The following is a 24,674-nucleotide window of genomic DNA, read 5'->3' as shown; positions in this document are numbered from 1 at the left end:
CAGGAGATTTAGATTGGGTATTAGGAGGAAATTCTTTACTCAGAGGGCAGTGAGGCCCTGGCACTGCTGCCCCGATCTGTGGGTGCCCCAAAGCTGTGCCCAAAGCCATGGATGGGTGCTGGGCTGCCTGAGCTGGTGGGGCAGGCAGCCCACGGCAGGGTTGGGGTTGTGAGATCTTGAAGGTTCTTTCTATGAGGTCCCGAACCATTCTATGATTCTATGATTAGAAATGCTTAAAATGCCGAAGGGAAAGCATAAAGGGCAAAGAGATTTAGCAAATCATGTTGGTTCCAGTTCCTCTTGAAAATGCTGTAACATCACCTGTGAAGTATCCAAAAGAGTACTTCTTTCTTTCTTTTTCAAGTGAATGCACAAAACTTCGAACGGTATGTTTGCTTTTTTTTTTTTTTTTTTTTTTTTTTTAATATATATATATATATTGGAAACTGTTCTGTTCTGCATCTGAAGGGCGATTCCCATCCAGTGCCCAACTCACAGCAATGAGGTTAAATTGGTTTGGATGATATCAGCTACATGTAATTAAACCAGCAGCCCATGTCTGATCCTTTCTGTGACCATGTTAGGTGTTAAATTAAGGTCTGATTAAGAGTGTGCTGTTGCAGTTAAGGTCAAGGACTAAAGATCACAGGCTTTGTTTCATCTAATAACAATAAAGACTGTCTGGCTGCCAAATACCACAACAGCCCTTGTTCTCCTATCAGACTGCTGTCCAGCTAGAGGGATCTGATTTCACTGGTATCCCTTTTTAAACCCTACTTCTAAGAGGGTTTGTAGCTATTTCATCTGTGTTAAGCAGCGCTGTGTTACCCGAGGCTATATGCTACGTTCTATATGATCAAAGCAGAAATGCAAGCAGCTTCTGACGAAGAGTTATCGTGGCTGAGGGGAAAAAATATCAAGGAAGGAGAAAAAAGATACAGCGCTACAAAATACCAGGTCATGCCACCAAAGTAAACACCCACAGGTAAGTTCATAGCATGAGACCACACAATGGTGGAAACTGTGCACATGTGTTTGCTTGGAACAAATCACAGGCTCGCCCCACCAGCAGTCAGCAGGAGGGATGTGTCAAATAGGAGAGATGAGAGATAAAAGCAGAGTGGTGAAGAGAAAAAACAGCGACTTATTTGTAGGATGAAGACGAGCATCTGTTCATAAGAGCTTCTGCCTGCATGAGTGTTTTCCACTAAGTCAGGTCAGGAGACATTAACAGATCAGTTGTTTGTTAGGAGAGAACAAAATTCCTATTGGCCCAACGCAACGCTCTCCCCAGACGTGCCCATATGGATCTCAAACAAATGCAGGGTGCTGGGGCATGTTTGCTTCATGAAGAGGGGGGTGGGAGCAGAGTGGGAAACCACATGGCCCCCAGCTAATCTCTCACAGCCATGTCCTATTGTATGTCTCCGTACTTGGGGTCCAATTTCACAGTTGATACCAATTCGTTTTCCAAGAGTCAGCTGAAGTGTCTGTCATTCAATGCTATTGCAGACGACTTAGTAGATTATTAATAGAGCACTATTCATACCTGGAATGACAATTTTGTTATTCTATCAGGCTGCACACAAGAAATTCATGTCTTGGTGCTTTAGATTTCAGGAGATATAACCTGTTTGTTAGTGAATACTGGGTGAATCCCAATGGGTACAGTGGTGTGGTTCAATGTGGATCAGCTTCCAATGGCTTGCTGTAGCTGCTGAGGTGCAAATATTTGCAGAAGCTGTGCTGTGGGACTTCTCACACCTCCTGGAATCTGAGTTGTGTCAGAAAGACAGCAGTCACCATGGAATGACCAGGTGTGATATGAGTGATCTATGTGATAAGAGAAATGGGTTTGCCGTTAGGAGTCAGTGCCTGAACCAGAAAGCAACCTCTTACTGAGTTAAGACTTCCTCTACACCTTGTTCCCACCTATCTGTTAAAATTCTCTGTCTTTTCCAGTAATACAGTGTGCTAGTCCTGGCTGAGTCTATCTAATGACAATGAGAAATTTTTCATGTGACTACTTAAAGACTCCAAACTCAAAAAAATAGAAACAGTCAAAATAAAGGGCAGGTTTGGTTTGATTTGATTCACTTCTTGATCATTCTTCTTGCTAAACATTACAAATATTGTGCACAGTGATCCATAGTTTTAATGAAGTGCTGGAGACTGTGGCCAAAGCATTTTTAAACTCAACAGTTAAAGACTGAGCACATACACCCACGTTATCTAAATAATAATGCTGAGCCATCCTGATTGACTGCTGCAAGTCGAAGGAAGCTGCTTTTGAAAAATATCATTGGTTTTCAAAATGGAGCCACTATTGTTAATGTACTGTGCTGCCATTTTAGATACCAGAACTTAGGCACTGCAGTCTGGATCCAAGCATATTCAGAGGTGAGGTACAGGAGGCAGGTCAGCGTGGTGCAGGTCAGCCTCTTACTCTCACACAGGAGCGATGTGACAGCACCAAGTCCTGACACCTCTGATTGCCCAGGCTCAATGACGAGGGACTGGGTCACAAGCAAGGTGACTGGCAGTGGTTCTCTCCATCAATCTGAAGTGAGCTCACAGTCCTGCTGTTGATAGAAGGATTACTTTTGAAAACTTTCCAGCCTTGTCATGCATAGCTGCATTACGTTATCTCGGTATCGGCAGTATTCCCTGAACTACCCTTAAGCTAGTATAAGAGGGATTGTTGTACATATTATGGTAATGTCATTTATTTATTTTACACAACTGGAAAATTTAAGGGCAACCACTTCACTTCTGTGCTGTGTAGATTAGAGCATTCACAGTAACACCTGCTTAACGGACAGATAGAAAAAAAGCCCTTATATTCCTTCTTTATTGCAATTTATTATTATAGTTTGAATGGTTCCTAGTGACTTCCTAAGATTAATGTTAATATTCTGATCGGAGACTTCCCTCTGGGGTTTTATTATGGGTTTTGAACATTCATTTCATTTAACATACACATGGGAGCAAGTCTGGTGGTTCCAAAAATATTTGTAGTTGGAAATCACAGTGATTTTTTGTTAGGCTCAGTGCCAAAGAAATCACAAATCAGAAGTCTGTTATAGAGTAGTTCCAATTTCTTGGCATCAGAATTTCTCTTTATGTATGTGTGTAGTGTGATATTTTCCCCAGCTGTATGGCACTGAAGATTTACTCAGATACGCATTGTTTATCTGCTTTTTGAGGTTTCTCTTGGACCTAAAGAATTTGTCTTGCTGAGGGGGGATTCATAGGGATTTTATGGACTTCCTGTGTGAGCCGGGGGCTGCCCATCGGGTATGCATCTTTCTCTATTGCAGCTGGTGTTTTTGAACCAAAGTGTGGAATAGAAATTTCACCCCTGATTTTTTTTGGCCGGATCGATTGTTTAGTCTAGGAACTCTAAAGTAGACTTTTTAGGTGCTGGAATTCCTCTTTTTCTTCAGTCAGCAGCTGATGTAGTATGGTGTACATCAGAGTCTAGATTCACATCTTAGTGAGCAAAGATTTATGTTCCTCCTAACGCTTCTTGACATTAATGAGTATTACAGACATGTATCCCCATGGATTAAGTTGAGAACATACCCCAGAGTGTGTGTGGAGTTTGTCATTAGGGCATCACACGATTAAAACCAACAGAGAAATTCCAAGGGTAAGGAAGCAATTGGATCTCTTCCCTTCTCTCTGCTGGAGTACATGTAAGAGATACACTTTAAATCTTCTCATATTTCCAGCCCTCTCACACCAGTTCCTGCGTTGTTCATTTTTAGTTGTTAATGACTTCAAAGAAGAATTGACTGCCACTTTAAAGACATTTCCCATAACAACGTTATGAGAAGTGTTTTGCTGGCAGAGAACATTTCTGTAGCTTTTTAATTAAGGAACTCCTATAGAGTTGGGGAAGAGTAGAGAGCGCTCACTTCCCCATCCAGCCATTTCAGGGATTGGATCAATGCAACGGGACGATCCTGACAGAACACTCCATTATCTAGGGATTGTGATCCTACAGTATGGATCCCACTGAATGTGCCAGAGATGTGGCACAGTCAGACACCTGGTAGCAGTGTGTCAGCTGCCATCCCAGAGGGTTCACTTACACCAGGTGTATCAGAGCAGGTGAGTACAGGAACATGTATGTGGATGTGTTTGCTCTCCACTGCCCATTGCTCTAAGCTTGGGGCTTATTTCAAATGTAGAGCTGCATGGACACACAGTCAGCTGCATTATCTGTACATCTTGGGGACAATTCAACTGCAAGCCAGACAAACCAGGCACCAATAACGGAACCCTGGATGTAATTTCAGTCTCCCTTAAGGCCTCATATAAAACTGACCTGTGAGATAGATTCAGTGCAGAATTTAACCCCCATAATCTACTGTGTACAACAAACAACTCTGAAGTCAGGATCCTTGTATTTTCTTCGTGATAGCCCAGCCATGGAGTGGAGATAATTAGTGCATATCTGGTTCATAGGGTTTTCTAGGCTGACTATTGTCACACACAAGGGTTATTAGCTGATGTAGACAGGATCATGCAAGACTAAGTGCAACATGGAAATAAAAATTCTGTGTTTTCCCAGAGAGTCACTTGAGATCTTTTTGAGAGAATTTCCACTGGAAAAATCTGATTTATCTCACTTGAAAGCAATTGTTCCTGGCCCAGTCGCTTGCCTTGAAACACATCCATTTCTCTATCAAAAAAAAAAAAAAAAAAGCTAGATTTTGAAAACTTTGAGATCTGTGGAAATAAAAGAGCTGCCTGTAAAGTGTTTAGAAAAGTTCAAAAAAAAAAGAAAGGTGCTACATAAATGCATATTGATTGCAGCTCTGACACTCGTGTGGCAGTTCTGAATGCAGAATCAAAAGCAGAGGGGGCAGCTTGTGAGTCAGAATAAGGAGCTGTCAGCCTTAGCCTGTATCTTAATGTACTTTGAAATGTTGCAGACTTTCAGAGGATCTGGTTTGCCAATATTGTATGTTACAGTAATTACACCAATCTGGAACAGAAGTTTTCCTCCCCATTCCTGAGAGAAGGTAAAGCTCTTAGGGATATACATAAATGGAGCCTTAATCCCACAAACTTTAATGCATGTGCCTAATGCTAGGCAGCACAGCTATCCCACTGGCTTCAATAGCTCTACTCAGATGCATGTGTGGAAGTGTTTGCATGCTTAGAAGTTAATACTAATAAATGCATGGTTCATACAAGATCCTTATGTAAACAATCTATGTCTGCATCCAAGTGATGATTTTACTGCTGCTCTGTAGTTCTGTGTAGTGGCTTTGAGAAGAAGTCTTGTATTTTCTATAGCAGTAAATGTTTCTGATAGTGTTTTTCGTTGCTAGCTCTTTGGGGGCTAATTAAAAGAAATATCTGTTAAATTTATTCATTGCTTGGTTCCTTGATAGCAAGAGGCACCTGGTTTAAACATTAAAAAGAAAAGCAGGCAGCAGCCAGACCTCATCAAATACTAGATGCATTAGGACATTTTATTTATAAATATGAAATTGGTTTTAATGACTTCAAAAGGAGGAAATGTCAGCAAGAGCATAATACGTGCAAGCTCAGTAAAACTGTCATGAAGATGCCAAAACCCACAAAAATCTAGAAACTGTACTTGCTCCTCGTTTCTCCCCTCAAAAAGCAAGTGACAATTCCAACTGCAATTGGCAAAAGTATATTTAAAGTACTCCAGGATTAGCCAAAACAAGCTGCCAATGAAATGGAGCATCCCAGAGCAGGTCTGAATGGAAAGCACTGTCAGTGGTTGATCAGCAAAGAGCTAAGTCATACTGAGTTGACTGATTCATTGAAATGAATGTTGAATTTTATCCCGTATGATTTAATGCAAAATGCTTAAGGATGAGAAATCTATCCTTCTTTTGGGACGCCATTTAAGCAGGCACTCCATTAAACATATGCTTTGCATTCACTTGACTTCATTTTAGAAAATACTTAGCACTGTTTCACTCTGTTGAGACTACAGACATCAGTAAATCTGTGATGAAAAGTGCCTCAACATTATAATGAAACATGCATTCAGTTCAGTCCCAAATAAAGACACAATAAATTCCTGGTCAATAGACCATAGTAATGCAATTGAGAACAACAATAATTCTTCTGAAAAAAAGAGTTCTCTATTCTTATGAGGCAAAATCTATCCTAAAGATAGATTTCACCTTAAGGGATTTTATTATAAAAAGGCACAGAGAAAGATGTTGTTTCAAAGGAGTAACTTTGATGTCCATGAGATCACTGTCTAGTTTTAGAGCAGGATGAGCTACAGCGTCATTTAGAGAACTGAAAGCCAGGTGTAAGATACGTGGCTGAGTCCAAAGAGGTAGGAATGTACCTGTCATAAGAACTCTCATTCAGTGCTATTGGGAAACTTAAGTTCTAAGCTCAAAGGAATTTTGACCCAAAATAACTAAAGTGCAAACATTCTAACTTAGTGAAAAGAGAGAATTCCATTCTAAGCCAATCTACCATGTGAAAGTGTGACAAAAGGAACATTCCTCGCTTGTAGAGCAGAACTGACTCTCTGTGGGCAGCAGGGCTATGAAAGAATTGGGGTTTTGTGCAGTAAGGACAAAGGGCCTCCTGGAATACCATAGGTGTGATCTTTTCAGAGGGTCTGTTCCCAGTTGTAAAGAAGTAGAGATCTGCTGACTTTTTAACCACATCAGATGTGCCCCATTTCTAGGGTAGGAACTTTCACTCATGCCCCTGTAAACAAAATAAAGAGGCAGCGGTTTTCCATCCTGCCCTGACCTTTGGAAGAAGTCATCCCTGCCAGTGCTGCACTCTGGCACACGAGAGGCACGGAGGGATTGGAGCCGCCTCTGAATCACCATCACACTTCCTGCAGGCTAGCACCTGTGTTTTCCTTGGAGGTGACCCCATCCAATAACTAAGCGGGTCTGACCCTGTTTATCTTGCAAGATCTGAGCAGTAGGATCGTGCAGACCTCCAAAATTAAATGTGAAACACTGTTAAGTCTCAGAGGAGTCTGAGAATAAGCAACTGCAGACAGGGAACACAGTCCCAGTACAGAGCTGATGTTTGCAGAATACAAGTACAGGATGCTATAGCAGGAACTCTCCATTCCAGGTTTTAAGTGAATTCAGTGACAGGACCTTGCTAGGGCTAGGATGAGAACAAGTCTAGACGAGGGGGAGCAGCAGGGACTACAACTTACGAAGTGACTCACTTCCACCAGCTCTATACGTGAGCCTTCTGTGTCCACCAAGCCAGGTGACATTTAACCACAGAAATATTTAACTTACTTTTTACAAGGATGTACATCGTTGACCAAGATAAAATACAGGGATGTGGGAGAGTCAGGATGCAGCGTTTTCAGAGCAACTCTGTATAAAGAAGAAAGGGCAATAAAAAGGAAGTCTTGACATAAGGAAAACATCCCAATGAAATTCTGCCTTTTAATCTAGGCCACAATCTCTCCTCTCGTTATCTTCCCTCCTTTTTTAATCCTTTGCTGCACTTAGCTTTTTTATACTCCTTCACTTTTATTAACTTCACCTGTCTCAAAGTCAGTCAATGCAAAGGCCATCGTTTTAAAACATAGGGACACGAGCTGATGCACCAAACTTCTCAGCTTCTCCTGAGGTGCCAACTATTCAAACTGTCAGCAACTTCAAACCAATCTACGTCTGATCAGTACCTTTATAAAATCACTTAAGTGCCCAAAGAGGAACATAAGGCAAAAATCCAGAGAAAAAGCATCTTGACTTGAAAAGCGACTTGAAAAAGCATCTGATTGAAGAGCCAGTATTTCCAGTAATGAAAATGAAAAGCACTCCAGTCCATGGTGAGGAAAAGCACCTAGAAATCCAAGAACTACTTTTAAAAAATCAAATATCTTCTGAAATATATAATTATTTTGGTAAATGATACACAAATACAATTTTTAATAATATATTTCCCTAGAGTTCTAGGCTCTCCTCAGAGGGAGTTGTGATGTTATGCAGTCAATGTACCTAAATGCTTGTCCAAGTTTGATCAAGCTCTCATGTACTCAAGCTCCACCAACACTGCGGTGAAAGAATAACTTCTTATATCCGTTGCCTTAGGGAAATTCAGTTCAAGAATGACCTAAACACCAAACTTTATCTCCATTGAAAAACCTGAAGAAAGACTCTCTTGCATTTTATTAATGCCTCTGCTAGGTGGAAAGCCCTCATAGGAAAATAGTTTTTTCAGCCTTTCTCCTGTTACCATTTTTCCCTGACATCTGTTCATCACTAAGCCAGCAATAGATTCAATATCATGCCATACAGCATGTGAGCTGCCAAAACACTTTGGAGGAGGAGTTTGTTAAGTGTACAGAGAGATGGGCAAAGCCAATCATGTCATGGTTTAAGCCACCTTGTTGATATAGGAGGCTTACAGCTGTCATTAGGGAAATGGAGAAGGGGGCCAGTACTGTAAACTCACACCATTGACAGCTATAGATCAGGAAAGAACATCTCAACACATGGCAGGCCTTGACTGCTGAACTGTTGGACTGAACTTCTGTTAATATTTGCTGAGCTGTAGTCTGCTGCTGGTAGCAAATACAGTTCAACCAGCCTGAGGTCTTTACGAGATGTCTGACCAGTCATAGATTAAAGCCTAGCAAGCCTTTCTACCAATGGCATCTGGAGCTAAAAGGGTCAGTCAACTTATATATCATGTGTTTATAGATATTAAAGGCAGTATGGAGGCCTGGATGCTATAGATGTGATCAATGCCTTTGACAGACAGAACAGCTCAACCTTGCCTCTGGAGCAGAGATTTCTAGGTCACTGCTTCCTAAGCTCCCAAGAAGCAGCCAGCCACCATTTGTAACCATTACTGTACATAGAGATGAAGCCCAAACAACAGTGATGCTGACATGTTTGAAATAGCAATACTGGTTTCAGGCCTTGCTTCTCCTTGGCAAGACATATTTTGAACAGAAAGATACATACTATTTTCTGTGTCAGTGTTCCTGCGGAAAAACTTGAGACAGTTTTATATGCAGCAGTTTCATGCAGCTCCTTTGAATCTAATGAACTGTGATCATACATCTCTAGAAGAAAAAGAAGTTCCTGGTGGCTCTGAATTTAGGAAAGACTGCTGTGTATTGAATCTGTAGCCCTAGTCTGGTGCATAATTGGTCAGAAGACTGAACTCTTTTGAACTGTTTCGTTGTTGTTGTTGTTGGTTGTTTGCTTGTTTTGGTGAGTCTTGAGGAGACTGAATCTGGAATTGATAACAGTCTGCAGTGCTGGCAGGATGGATAGTGCCTAGCATATCAGACTAGAACACTGGTTGGAATATTAGATATTATGATATAGCTATGGAGGAACTATTTCAGAAATTGCAATTGATTTTGTAAAGTAAAATTCTCATTGCTGTGTCCATATTAAACTACAGACTGCTTTTTTTTAGAATTTCTTTTCTTTGATTGACTTCAAGCTCTTTCTTTGGGATAACATTTCAGTTTGCCTTTCTTAAGCTAGATATGTTTCCCAATACGTTTCGTTTTTCTTTGTTTTTCTCTAGCATAGAGAAGGGAAATCGTCTTGGTTTCTTATTCTCTAATAACAGACTTCTAATATGATCCAAGGAAACTACCTAGCTACATCCAAAAAAGGTTTTTCTCACTTTGCCTGCCAGCCTGAAGTGCTGCTCAGATCTCTCTCACTGCAAGAAACCTTCCCTTCTTCTGCTATTCATCATAGCAATTTCACAGGCTCTCTTCAGCTGTTCTCTCCATGGGTTGGTGAAGCTGGTACGGTTATTATCCTTTCTATCCTGTACAAAGTGAAGAAAAGGAAAAAAAAAGATTATTTATGGATAACACTGCAGACCACCCATAAAGCAAGAAAAATTGAGAAAAAGCAGTTGTTTTCATGCTCAGGGCAGTTATAAGCATACATAGCTTGGATTAGACAATCCTTCCCATTTGACTTCTGTTCCTTCATAAATATTTGTAACTTTGCTGATAAAGCAATGCTGAATTTCTCAGCTGGATATCCATGTGGACAATAAACTGTGGGACTGGAGTATGGATCTCATTCTATAACGAGATTTCTTGAATAGTCAGTTGTTCCAATCTTTATCTTGGTCATGAAAAATCTTTTCAGGAATCAAATGGCAGAACAAAGTCACTACATACAGCTGCTTTGACTGCATTGTTGATTGCCTGTAAGGCCCATGCAATAGGTGATAAGGGCTAAAAGACATTCAAATGATTTTTTAATGTGACCTGAATGCCGATACTTGTGTATAGGAAATTACTTTTAAAAAAATATGATTTCTATTTAACACACAGAATATTTACTTCAGTCCTGTTGTACTGATGAGCAAAACATAGTAATAAGCACAATTTTGTGCTTAGAAGCTTCTGAGGACAGTCACTGCATGTTGAGATAGTTAAGTGCTAAGGCCACATAAGGAAGCACAAGCAATGATAACCTGAAGGACAGAGCAATGTGAGTAAGAGTTACCCCATGGCTGACCAGTTTGGGGCTTTATGCTGCGTTGTGTTAACAGGTAGCCAGACACAGGATAAACTGTGACCAGCAGCAGTCAGTGCTGGGTGCACTGGAGCTCCAACTGGGTAAAGATGCTTGCTTTTGGGCCAGCACCTATGGCTTGCCTCTGACCCAGCTTTGCATTTAACCCAACATTTTGCAGTGGGACACTTGGAGGATTACCACCATCTGCCACTTGGATACTGCTTTCCAAATACAGCTCTTCAGAGCACATAACCTGCATCCGATAACAAAGCCATGGGAAGGTTTGAGACTTGGCTCAGAAGTCAAGACTGTAGGAGGAGTTTTCTATGTTCATCAGTTTACAATCAGTAGGTTTTCCCCAACAGAAAAAGAAACAATAATTTTAAAAATCCTTCTATAAGAGGAAAGAAGCGAAGGAAGGTAGGGATGATTTCAAACTTCAGTTTTACAGCTGTATCCCTTGCTGAATGAATAACACCACTAAAATATCCCTTTTGTCCCCAGATCTCAAAGTACTTTACAAAGGCAACAAAAACATCACTGACACCATTTTACTGCAAGGGAAATAGGAGCAGAAAGGGGAAAGTTATTTGGTTGGGAATCCCTCAAGAGACCAACAGCAGAGGTAGGAATACGAGCAGCAATGTGCCAAGTAAGAGAGCTGCCCCAACTACATGCTGCCTGTAATCATCACATTTCTAATGCCAGTAAAATCTTTGTTTAGCATTCTTTGTCCTTCTGCTCATGCAGGAGTTGTTTAGAACTCTCTGATCCCCTTATCTCTCCTTCCCCTCCCTTTTTAACTTATACATTCCGAGTTTGGCTTCATCTGACAGTGAAAGTCCCTTTGGGCTGAACTTATGAGCTATATTACTAAAGTTTCTTTTTCCAGACCTCTTTTTTTACAGTATTGGCTCTGGTACTTACGAAAGAAATGTTCTGTTTTGTGAAAAGCAGGCAGATTGGGCATCTGGGAGGTTCAACATGTTCAGTAGGTAGAGACAACAACTTCTATATAAAGATTATTTCAAATTTGCACTCAGTGCAAGTTACAGTTGAATGCACTATTTAAATGCAGCCCCTGGCCTTCTTGCAATTTCCTGCCCAGAAGAGCAGCTCTCTAACTCTTTTGAAATACAAAGATATAAACATTAGAAAGGATGCAAGCAGTCAGTTGACCTCAACAGTGCTCAGCCCTGGTGCTAGTCAGGAATTTTCCAACAATTTTTTTTTTTTTTTTTTGGACAGAAAATGCTGATCTCTCTGAACTGAAAAATCTTTGTGGGAAACATCAGTTTCAACAAAATGCTTTCTGGGAAGCATCTTCCAATCTGACTAAAGACTGATGGTCAAAATCTGATTGGGACAGGATCCTAGCACAGCCAGAAGCCCAGTGGTTAACACATTCCCTAGTGATGTGGATTTATACTGTGTGATACAAGAAAGATTGAGATGACTCCAAATAAAGCAGGGCAAGGATTTAACGTAGTCTTCCCACAGACCTTACGAATGCCCTAATGTCTGGGTTGTGGAGCATAGTCTCTCCTCTGCCCCAAGAAATGGGATTTCATTTAGTCAAAACCAATCCACTGGGAGCAATTTTGCATTGATCCTAGCCAAGGAGATGTTGTAGACCATAGACTGAACCCAGGTTTCCCGTATCTTACAGGAATGGCCTCAGAGCTGGGCTTTGCTGTACTCTAAGCAGAACCTCCTTCTGTTCACTTGCTCTTTCCATAGCAAGAGGTCTTATTTTTATTTCGATCAGACAAAAATTCTAAAAATTTCACATTTTTCCTAAAACAGATGTTTCACTTTCTGGCCAGCTTTACTCAGCATTCTGTAGAAGAGAGTCCTTGGTTTGATACCAGATGTTTAACATCTGCCTGACTTCAGGTTTTCCACCACAGCCATTTCAAAAAGCATGGCCAACATATACACGATGAGAAATACTTTCTATTGACCTCAAGACTGCAAACCAGACCTCAAATTCTTTGATATCTCCCCCAAAACTTGTGTTTTGTCGACAGAAAAAAACACACATATATATTCCTTACAATAAATAATTATTTAAAGAATGACGGCAGGAGACCACACTGGCAGTGCCATTGATCTCACATTTTGCCTTCTGCACACGGCTGTTCTTTAATACCTTGTTTTTCCATTCCTACTCTCTGAGATATCCTGACAGGACCCGTGTATATATTTGCACAGATCCTTTTGCCACAGCTTTGCAGCTATCAGATGAGCAGAGATGTACCTGTGATGGAGAGGAAAATAGTGAAACCCCGGCTTGTCTATTCCTCTCTTTTCCTGAGACCAATTATGAGAATGCACTTCCTGAAATTACTTGGGCACATAGGAGGAGCAATGCTGACAATTGTTTCTTTAACCAGTCCAACAGTTTTCATTTGGAAAAGAAGCTCTTTTCTAATCCATCAGTATAAATTAATGCTTTGCTCGAAGCTAATTCTTCTTCTAAATTAGGAACTGAACCCATCTGTATTTACATTTAAGTAACTGGGAGCTGGATGACAACCTAAGGGAACATTAACTGAAAGGTGCTGAAGAATAATAGCATTACTCTATCACTACTACAAGAAGAAAAGGAAACTGTACATCACAGAGAAGGGTGACCAGCTGCTAGCGTTACATAACAGATGGGTGCACTGCTGATTCAATAAATGCTAAGAATACAGGAATTTATTTAGAAAGTCAGATATTTGTGTGTCCATGCTAAGAATTTCCCAAAATGTATCACTCAAATATACTGTATATTTTTTTGTTATTTCTCTCTGCACAATGACTTATTTCATATCTTTTTTTCCCCGACAGTATTTTTTCCACAAAAAAAAATGATAGACTGCAGAGGAAAAGGAAAAAAGCATTCTAGCAAACAGGCACCTCATCTTACCAATATAAGTGAGGGGAAAAAAGAGGAAAAAAATCATTTCCAGACTTTGCAAGAACTCAGCTCTGCACGGCACCTTCTGCATCTCAGTAAGATTTAAAACTTGAAGGCAGCTAGAGGCACATTGCAATCCACCTTCAGAAACAGAACAGCTGCAGCTGAAGGGGAAACTTGAGGAGTAAGGATGGTTTAAGTACTCTATTGCTTCTGCCAGTGTGTTTACAGCATACCACAGGGACGATGTACAAAAGGACTCCTTAGACAAATTCCGAGCATTTTGACAAAGGAAGAAACAGATCTTATTAAAAAGTCAACATTTGTTAAATGAAAGAAAACATGGTGCTGAGACTCCAGCTCGGTTTGAAGCAAAGCCAGGAAATGTTAGCAGTAACCGGGAAGTACTGGGAGAGAGAAAACTTGTGCTTCCGATAGACACCTGGTGATTACAAATTAGAACTGGATATTTACTGATAAGATTACCTAGCCCTGGATTATTTATAAATTTCTTGCAGAATGTAGTTCTGGTTGCTGGGATATAAAACACTCAACTATTGCATCCTCATTTGGAAAGCAGAGGTAATAGAAAAAATAATCACATCTGTTGTGCAGGTAGGCATGAACATCTGTGAGTACATGCATATGAATACATCTGGCTAATACTGAACATGGATGGAAGCTTTGGGATGCTGAGGATAGAATAAGAGACCTGACAGCTCTGTAAGTAAAACTTCTGTACTGCAGATATAAGAGAGATGTAACAAGCAATAACACACAGCAACCTCGCTGTGCTGTCTGGACTCCAGTTCCAGTTTCTCTGCATGAGGAGAAGTTTCCAAGTGTTCAACTGCCACTTAAAATCAAACAAGGCATCTTGGTTTTCCAGAGAGGAGGAATAATCCTGGCTATCACCAATCTATATCCTGGAATCCATCAGCATAGCTAACAGTATTTCATCTGCAGGAGCAGAGCTCCATCAATTTGCGCTAGGCAGCGAGCTTCTGTTTCCAAACAGACCATGAGAGAGTTACGACCCACAAATCAGTCCAGAATATCCTTGGCTCTGTGTCAGGATGCAAAGGCTGCTTTTTCTCTTCAAAATATTAAAATTGAATGATCCAGTGAGGAGAGCTGTTCTACCTATTTTGGTTATGGGGCTTTTGAGGGGCTGTTTTGACTACCAAGTAGCTTTTAGTGGTAATCAGTGACCACAGGATCAATTTACACTCTTAGAAAATAAATACAATTCTTGTTTACAATAAAAAGCGAATGTGCAAGGAGAGGGGAAAAGAAGAGAGAGCAGGATTAATAAATTACAATTGTTAGCAAGCACTAACGTGTATCAAAATGGCAAATCCTCTGGAGTATGGCTGAGCTTCTTTTATTCAGGTCAATGACTCCTTTTGCGATTCCCTTCTCTAAAAAGAGCATTTTTCAATGATTTATGTATAATAATCTCCACATCAGCATATCTTATTTTTCAGTATTTGTTTGTTAAACATGCAGGAAGAATCTCATACTGAAGCCCTTAGCCTTGAAAATACAACTGGGACAATGGCATAAAAATATGCATATAAAATAGAAATATTTATTAGTAAAGCTCATGCTTATGTTTTGACATGTAGGTAAGGAAAATGAAAAAATAAACCATTTTAGATTGCTGAGTTAAGACTTTAATGGTGTGAGTTTCAGACAGATACACACGGGTTGGTTATTAAGCAAAGAAAAGAAAATCATCTATCATAGGCCAGCAGAGCAGGAGCCGCAGCGAGCATCACAAAAGCTCCTTTCCATCAGTCAGCACAAAGCACGTCTCCCTGCAGCCTGTAGGAGTCAGAACTGGACAAAAATGGTATTACTTGGTAAGTGGTTAAGATGGTTTGAGTCAGTTCAAACAGATCTGCAAATCTGGGTGGATTTTTCAGGACTAGAACTCCATCACAGAAGATTTTTGGCCACCTCTCCTTTATGGCTGCCAACAAAAAGCTCAAATTCTCCCATGTGCTTGCCCACCTCATGTGTCTGAATCATGTTCAGAGACTGGCATGCTGATTTATTGAAAAAAAATTCAGACTTCAAAGAAGTGGACATTCCACTCCCATACAAAGACTTTTGGTTTTCTGGTCAAAGAATGTGACAAAAGGGATGAGATTTCCAACAGTGAATCTAAAGACTGAAATATCATCTAAGGTAAAGACTGAGGCCACCTCTTAACAAGCTAGAAAGACCTCAGGTAAGCACTACTATGTATGCCCCATGGAATTATTATACCAGTTGTCCCATATCATTTCCATTCTGCAGACTTGAAAAATGCAGAAGTCACAGCTGGGAATTCCACAATAGGCAAAATGCACTGTGTCTGAATGGATAAAATGCACTGTGTATGGAAAGTGACAGTATTTCAGAGGTTGTAATATGTTATAGAAACTATTCACATCATTTTGATTGACTGCAAATGGCAATCCCAAGAGATCTCACTTGTAGAACGAATTATTCTCATTACCAGGTTTGCCCTTGGCCAGCTCAGGACTGAGTCAGACCTGAATAGACTCTTGCTTCTTCTCCAAGAGGCTGTCTGCAGGCACAAAAGAAAGCAGCCTTACTCCTGTTCATACAGAGCCTGTCCCTCAGCATAGCAGAGGATTTCATTCTCTATGCTGTCCATTTGAAGTCCCAGGAGAGGGAAGGAGAAGCTGATAGATAAAATGGCAGATATGCAGTACCTTCCAGCTAGAAAGTCTGTCCCATCCAAGATATTAAAGGCAACCAAGCCTTCTTACTCGAACTGTATTCTCCAAGTTGACTGGATACTAAGTAGGCACTGATGTCCATAAATATTTCACAAGGAAAAGAATGCATTTCCCAAGCATTGACTAGCTACATATATTATTTATACAAAACCATGACTTAAGTTGAAAAACAATAAATGCTTCAACAGCATACCTATTTGCAACCTACTCCACTGCTACGTAAAACGGGCTCAGGTTATTCCTCAAGACCTCCTAACTGTGCAGAAATTCAATGAGACTTCCACATAAACGTGACCTACAGAGCTGAGTATGAGATTGCAGTCTCTACCAATACAAGTTAGCTATGAAATTGCAAGGACCCGTGGACAATAGATTAGAAAGCCCTGACATCTGTTTGCATTTTATATTTGTATTATATTTTACACTCCCAAATGAGATCAGGTCTCCCTCTCCGAACAAGGGGCTGACAATGCACAAGGAAGCAGTGTTCTGTCCTACTTCACAAACAAGGAGTTAGAGTTCAGGGAGATAGAGGACTACATTTTCCACTGCTATTCACCCAGCACAGCTCACTGATAGCCTTTTCGAGAGGAATAAGTTGCTACAAAAAAGATGAAGGTCAGGAAAACCAGAGATTGCACATTCCAGGGCCTTGCCAAGAAACTGCTAAAGAGTGGAGATATGAATTTAGGCCTTCCTCTTCCCCAATGACTTTGCTATGTGACTACTCTTTCTTGGTAAATGATCTTCAAACAGTTGTTTTAATGACTGCTTTGTCATTCAACCTATTCAAGGCTGTAAAGGAGGCATCCCAAAGGAGGTGCAACAGAATAAAGCTCTTTTGCCTGAAGCACTTGTAACATTAACAGAAGGAAGTTAATTCTGCTACTGAAAAAGAGTTAAGAGAGGTTCACTAGCTCATAGCCATAGCCAGAGAGAAGGGAAGAGCTTTTGGAGGGGAGAAAGTGGATCCAAGATGTAGGCAGTACCATCACCAGTTATGTGTTTACCACTCAGCTGGCAGCTAATGGCCCATTTCATCCATTCAGGATGAAAGTGGGTAAAATAAATTGCATTCTTTAAAAAGACCATCTCTTCTTTCATTGGCACTGAAAATCCATCTGAAATGAACCTCTGAAAGCCATTTTGAGTTTCTTTGGCAAGATGCAGAAAGTGCCCAGGTATTTCTTCACAATTCAGTATTGGGAAGAAAAATAAAAGCAATAAAAACACTGGAAGCTCTGGAGACGAGACTCACCTCAATGCAGACAGCAAGAAGGATATTTATGCACTATTTATACCACACCAAATGCCACTTTTGCCTTACTTCGATTATAACACATTTCAAAGATCCTTCCAAAGCTTTGGTGTAACACTAACTTAACACAGCACTGGGAGATAGAAGCAGCAGGGCTATGGACAGACACTCCATGCAGGGTCAAGTGGTGTGTCCCTCTCCCCTCAGCACATCCTGATAAGCAAACACTAGAAAGAGCTGGAGAGGCTGAAAGCTGCAACACAACAGAGGCTGTAATAGTAAGGGACCATTCCTGAGCATCTCCTGGCTGCTGCCCAGCTCTTTCGGATGGACCCAGAGATTCTGCCAAGCTCAGCTGTTCTGTGATGTTATGAAGCAAACAACTGCTGTTCTGCATTCCCTGCCATCACTGCTCCAAGGTGAGCAGTAGGTCTGTGAAAACAATGGGGAGAAAGAGGGTCTCTGAAGCCACTCTGGATCTCCCATTGTCTCTGCAAAGCCTTGCTTCCCTGCTTTCTCTTTCTCTGAGAGAGAAGCAGAGATGAGCATAGATTCGCACTGCATTGAAACACAGCTCTCAGCAGTGAAGCCTACTCACTCAGTACAGTATTGCTGGGTTACATGGCAGGTGTGAATGAATGCAGTTCATTTGGATCCAAAAGAACTCAGCAGAAGACAGCAAGATAAATAACTTTGGAAAAATGGTGTTGACAAGCAGGGACTTGTGGAAACTAACTGGATGGACCAGGAACCTGCTCACACAGCTCTCCCCACTGCCTCAGCAGCCTTAAAGCACCCCCACATCACAGCCTTCATATTCTCTGCATGACCCACTGAAAGGGCATTTTGGTGAGGTTCTGCATGCCAGCCCTACTGCCTGGTCCTTCCAAGCTTTCTGCCTATGAGGTTTTCTCACAGCACGTACCTTGAAGATATGCCCAGCCCACTGCTACCATCCTGACTCCACTGACACTGCTTCTTGCCCCCAGCACTGCTTTTCCCTATCAAGCTTTGTAGCATCTGAAAGCACAATCAGCCAGCAGGAGGTAGAGAGCATCCAGCTCCTACAAAGGATTATCCAACCTCTGATCATAGATCTGAATGAATGCAACATCAAGCTCAACTCCAGGCAGCGATTTGCTCTGATTTCTGCAGCAATACCAGAGCAGTGACCATTTCATAGAACTGAGGCAGACCACTGAGAAGTTCACATGAACATCCCATGTGCACAAGGTCTGTAACAACTTCTAGCCACTGGCAGAGCACAAGCAATGAAGAGGCCAAGTATCAAAGACAGAAGGGCTGTGTCCAATCCAGCTCCTCTCCACACCAGGCTCAAGCAGATGTGAATTTGTATAGGCTGCTTATGAAGGCCTGCAAAAGGAAATCCTGACACAGCAGTGTGAAATCCCATGCAGCTCTGTCACTCTAAAGACTTACACTATAAAACCTTCATTGCTCCAATCCGTGAAGCAAAATGACAAATGACTCCAGTCAAAAGCTTGCAGTCAGGACCTAAATCTTCCACCACCCCCTTTCTGCGTGAATTAATTTTAGGTGTTCTGTGAGATAAATTGAATTTTGCACTCCTCCAGCTGCAGAAATAGATTGTTCTAGTTATTAAAATAAATATATGAAAAATAAAAATGAAGGAGATAAAAGAAAAAGGAAATGCTAATGTAGTCAGAAGCCACAGAGTCGTGCCAAAGAATTGCAGTGGTACTAAGACACTTGTGCTATATTTATGCAAGAAATAAACAAAGAAATAAACAAAGAAACAAAAACCATATGCACCTACAGCCCTCTTCTGAGAGTCTTTGTGGAGGCAGTTTAAGGTTAAAATGAGAGGCTGCCATGTAGCAGATGTCATAATTTATCCTGACAATCTACACTGCACTGAGTGATTGACTTCCGAGGGAGAAAGAATGGGCCAAGAGTTTTTAACCTCCTGTTTTCCCTCCAGGAGTGTCAGTGCATTCACTGATCAGTATGGGTTTTTCATGTCTAAATTGCAGATTTTGCCCATCATATTCAAACATATTCAAACAGCCTTCCTCTGCTCTCTCCCACCAGACACCCATGCACCATTTTTCTCTAACTGACCAAGCTCAGTCCTACACAGAAGACACTACAAATCTTACCTGTTCAGGCAAGAGCACTTAGACTTCCCAGAAAGTCCTTCTGAAAGCTGCCTTGGTCCCTCAGGTACCATTTTCCTCCTTCCTCGATGCATTACTGCACATCTGGTTTTACATACCTTCTACCAATATTTCATCAAGGAAAAGTCCTCAGGCAGTAGCAAGACAAACAAACAAACAATATCAACACTTAGAGATCAAAATTAAGATAGTGGCATCTCCATGGTTGTATATTTGGGCCCCCCTGTGACCATTACATAGGGATTATCACTTAATAGCCGTGAGTTTCACCATCTCAGTCACCCACAGGACTGGAGCCTTTCAGGTGGGCCAGTATGACCTTTTTAGACATCTGTTTTCAGACAGCTGTACCCAGGCTCAACTGGAACTCTGTACCAGGCTTGTAGAAAAACACACATAGTGAGATGAGGGCATTTTATTCAAAAATAAAGTATCTGATATTTTTTAAGCAAATGAGGTTTGAACATGAAGCTTTCATTTCAGCTCAGATAAAATATTTCATTTGATTTGAAACAAAACTTTTCTTAGTGTTTTGATTCATCCAGCACAACAAAAAAAAGATCAGTTATTTACAGAGTGCTGCTTAGATTTGGGCTCTCAATAGATTTCAGTACAGAGGAAAAACAATCAAGTGCTGTAATGCTAACTATGACCAATTAAGTCTTAGTTCTGCAATAGTGGATTTTTTCTTAAAGCTCCAGCTTCTTGAATCACGAGATCACATCTCAGCCTTCGTTAGCACAGAAAGTGAATGTCTGATAATCTGGATTGCAAACAGTCACAGACTGGAGCTCCAGAGGCTTATAGCTCCTAAACAAGCAAAAAATTATTTTCCCATCTTACTAATTTAAAAAAAACCCAAAAACTCATGGTTTGAGATGGGTCTTATTTGTGATTTTTTAACTCTTCAGGTAGACAATACTGGAAATGACTTCCCAGATACTTCCACCCTCTGGGCTTTTTCCCCTTCTCTGTTCTCGTCCCCTTCCCCCGTTGGCTCCCATTTGGTTTGGGGAAGGAAACCCTCAGCCAGCCAGCTCCAACCCCCACCAACAGTAAGAGTTAATTTCTTGCAATGTATCTCAGTGTAGTAACTGATTACATTTTTCCCCAAAGGAAACTTCAGTTAATTTGGTTAGTGACTCATATGCCAGGCTGCCAATTACAACACAGATGATTACACACATAAATTCATGTCGGAGTGGCTCAACGATCACAGGGAAAAAAAGAAAGAAAGAAAGAAAAAGGCAGAAAAGAAACCCCTGGATTCCCTTTTTATCCTTCCAGGAAGGGGGTGGGTAAGTGTCCCATAGTGAGGGGTGCCCACCAAGATTTGAGCCTCAGTGCCCCAACCTGTAGGATGGAGCACAGTCTTTGAAATGGCAGTGTCTCCTAGCTTTTGTTTGGGATGTTCATTGCAGAAATGTGTTGCATGTTCTCTAAGAGATTGTTTGCCAGTATCGTTAGAAGAATCCATATACAAGTGAGAAGAAAGGAGGTTAAATGAGCAGTGCTTGGCAGTACGTCCGTAAATCATTTAAAGATAACCTGTGCATACCAATACAAAAAAAAAAGAAATCCAATTAAAGTAACTTATTACAAATCTAGTCCTCTCTCTGAAGTGCTTTAAGTTTCCTAAGGAGGAGCAGGAGAGGGGGAGGGAAGAAACAGGACAAGGATTCAGAGTCTGATGCTACAACATGGGGAAGGCCCAAGTTTGGCATTAGAGAAAATCCCTCCACGCCTCATCAATTAGCCAATGAAACCAATATCCAGGAGTTGGCTGGGCTCCTGAATGCATTCATACAGAGAAAATTAGACTTTGTACTTCAGAGCAATAGGAAGCTCTGACATTTGGTGGAGCGCGTAGGAGGGAGGTGTTCTTTAATGAAAGATACTTCACTGGCCCAAAATGCATTTCTGTCTCGACATTCCTCTAGATAAACAGCTGCATACGTTTCCTTCACTCAGGGTCAATGGGCTGGCTATAGTATAACTCACACAGCTCCTTGCTTGAGAGGTCAAAATCCCTCACAAACAGTAATTAGGCTTCATGGCACCGGGCTATTATTATACCAGTTTTACAAGGAAATAAATAAAAGCATGTAGCGGCAAAGTGATTTGCCCAAGGTCACCAAGCGAGGCAGTGGCAGAATGAAGTCCCATCTCATGTCCTCACCTCTCACCAATACGCTACTCCTCCATGTCTGCCTTTATTAAATAACCATTAGAAAATATATTAATTGTAATTTGGAACTATGTAAATTGACTCTTTCTCAAAAGACAGCAATTGGCTGTTAAATAAATACCAAGTGATTATTACAATCGTATTTGCTGAAGAGTGGATCATCAGTGTAATGTGCTGGGTTCAATAAAAAGGTTATTGCCTGTCAAATAAACATGATGAGCAGAGCCTGGACTGATGCAAAGCGTATTGAACAGCAACCAGCTCTGCTGGGAGCTGCAGCCACTCAGCACCATGCAGCCCAAGCTCAACATAGGGAAGTGGCACTGCCAGAGCAGAGCTCTCCATTAGCAAAATAACTTTGGGTCAGGTTGTGGCACCAGGAACTTCACCGTAAGGACAGCTGTCCTACTGATTTCTGGCAAAACAACTCGTGGTGTGAGATGCTGCTCTTAAGCAGGAGAAAGGTGGAAGAAATCACTGTAGAAGAATGGGATGGTTTTTATGTTAATGCTAAATTAAGTGCAGATACAGGAAGCTAAGGATCTTGCTTCTGCTTTTATAATAACTCACCAGAAGGGGACAGCTGTAAATACAGTTGAATGATCAGATTATGTCTTTCATAAAGATGGCCTGAGCACAAAGGAAACTATTTTAAATTGCCCATTTCTTTTATGTTTTTCTAAAGTGTGAGTTTTTTAGAATAACGTTTGTTCTCTGCCAGACAATCGTGGACGCATCAAAAAAATCTCTGTACCCTGCAGAACTGACTGTCATTTGCAGTTTCATGCTAAGGCAGCACCCTGCTATGAATGATGGCCATCCATTTTTAGGCTGCTTCTCTGGCAAAGTGGGGTAAAGGGACACCACACACAACAACCCCGTTTGGATGCAGTTTGTCAGCACAAGCAGCTGGAACAGCAAGCACTGCTGCTTGTCTCAGAGCAAATATTGTTCTAAAAGCAAAACAGTCCATGCGTGCAGTAACTGCCACTTACATCAAATAAGCAATTCTAAGAATCAGCTTTTCCAGCAGTGAGGCCGGCAATAGGACGCGGAGAGCAGTACCGAAGCGCAGCACTAGGTGGCAAGCCTCTAACAAAGAAGGAACTTCTGGGAGCAGAGCCTTCAAGGCTTGCAGCAGTCACCTGACAGAATTTCGTGTGGTGGAAAAATGTTCTTGATTTAAACACCTAATGTTTCCCATTAAGAGCTAATGTCCTGTATGCTTTAGCTGTGCCAGCATATAGGGAGGACATGTTGTACTGCAGACAATGCTCAGAGACAACGATTCTTAGCGTTCTTATCTGGAGACCTTACCAAGATGTACTTTTCCTGTTAATGTTTCTTTATTACAGTTACTTTCTTCTCTCCTCCCTTCACATTTAGTCTGTTTGTGGTTTGGCTTCTGGAAACAGCTGAAGGTTAACAGATAGGGACTGCAAAAGCACGGGGCTCAGCGTGGTTTGGAGTGGGATCGGGATGCACACGGTATAGAGAGCCAGGCAGCGCTTCCACGCACATCTGCACTTGCACAGGCCAATTAGAACGTTAATAATAATTAAGTGTCTTACTCCTAAGACGCTCCTACACAGGGGAACACTAAAGTGCCAGTCAGCTCATTTCATTACAGCCAGACACCTCTCGGACCTGGCGTGCTGCTGGGGGAGCGGAGCAGTACGGTTCCAGTGCAGCTGATCTGCTTACAGACTGGAGCAGCAGACAGAGAGAAAACATGGACCCAAAAAGAGAAGTCCAGCTGTGGCAGCCAAGCTGCACCTCTCACCCCAAACTGAGCACCTCGGCAAATAAATGCAGAGTGAAACTGATTGCAGGGGTTGGTGGGAGTCTCTTTAGCTTCAGTTCACACACTTCAAAGTGGCTCCATTTCAGATTTGAGATAATCTCCTAATTAAACACAAACTCAGCCTTAAGCTGCATGTCATCTGATTTCTACCCAAGCACTCGGAGCTGGACACAAACTCACTCTGAGCTGCTCAGCCCATCCGGCACCAAGATGACATTTCACTGTGCGGTGAGGGCTGGCCCTGAGGTCACCTTCCATCTGAATGTGAGTCACCCACCTTCCTCATCTTCCATAAGCACAGCAGCCTGGCTCTCAGCTGATCAGAGTGCTGCTTATTCACCAATGAAGCCATTTCAGATGCTAGTTTTCAAGCAGTGGGATCCTCCGATAGGCAACAGGACAGAAAGCCAGCAGAGGGAATGGGTTTGCTGCTGAAAGAGCTCTGGGGTTCCAGGCTGCCCATCTGGCAACATCCAGGAGGGCTGGAAGAAAAGCCTGGCTTAGTTCTCATGTGCACATCGTCTTGGGTGACCCTGACACGTTTTCAAGTTCCACCATCCCTGGCTTTAAAGGAATGTGTATCAGAAATGTTATGGCTGCTTTTCAGTCGAACCTCTAGGAGCAAATTAAAAATAAAATAAAATAAGAGGAGCAAGGAGCAAAATCTACAGAAGTACAAGAACAGAAAGCCCTGTTCAGAGCACACTCTAAACAAAGCAGATAAAAAATATGTTAAAGCAAAACTCAGCCACTGTAATTTCCAGTAAATTAAAGGAAAAAATATCCTACCACTTTTCACTCTATCTCATATCAGAGAGCAGTCACAACAGAATACTCACATAATGTGATGATGACTTTACTCTTGCACCCAAGGGGTTTCCCTGCCTCTCTCGTACAGGTCTTACAATTATCACATTTGCTCCCATTTTGCATCCTAAATCCAGTTTGCCCTGTTTTGAACACTTCGGGCTGACAGAATTGCCTGCTTGCAGTTTCCTTTTACTATCCTTTGATATTTATTTTTTTTTTTACCAGCTGCAAGAGAAAAGTCAAGAGAAAACACAAAACCACGAATCTGCTTAGGTGTGCATAATGCAGAACT

The 24,674-nt window shown here is 41.4% G+C and overlaps 1 long non-coding RNA gene across 3 annotated transcripts in view; it reads left to right on the top strand.

Moving 5' to 3' along the window:
• The first annotated feature begins 718 nt into the window (after positions 1–718).
• The window catches only part of LOC125702870 (uncharacterized), an 88,195-nt gene continuing 64,239 nt past the window's right edge, over positions 719–24,674 (top strand). For 2 of the 3 annotated variants that reach the window (XR_007380720.1, XR_007380718.1), the window contains exon 1: positions 719–985. This is a non-coding gene — a long non-coding RNA (uncharacterized LOC125702870). The remainder of the gene's footprint in view (positions 986–24,674) is intronic. The other variant, XR_007380719.1, reaches the window with a different exon arrangement.

The sequence above is a fragment of the Lagopus muta genome, chromosome 20, assembly GCF_023343835.1.
Source record: "Lagopus muta isolate bLagMut1 chromosome 20, bLagMut1 primary, whole genome shotgun sequence".
In the NCBI taxonomy this organism is placed as follows: domain Eukaryota; kingdom Metazoa; phylum Chordata; class Aves; order Galliformes; family Phasianidae; genus Lagopus; species Lagopus muta.
This window is presented reverse-complemented; position numbering and strand designations above follow the sequence as displayed.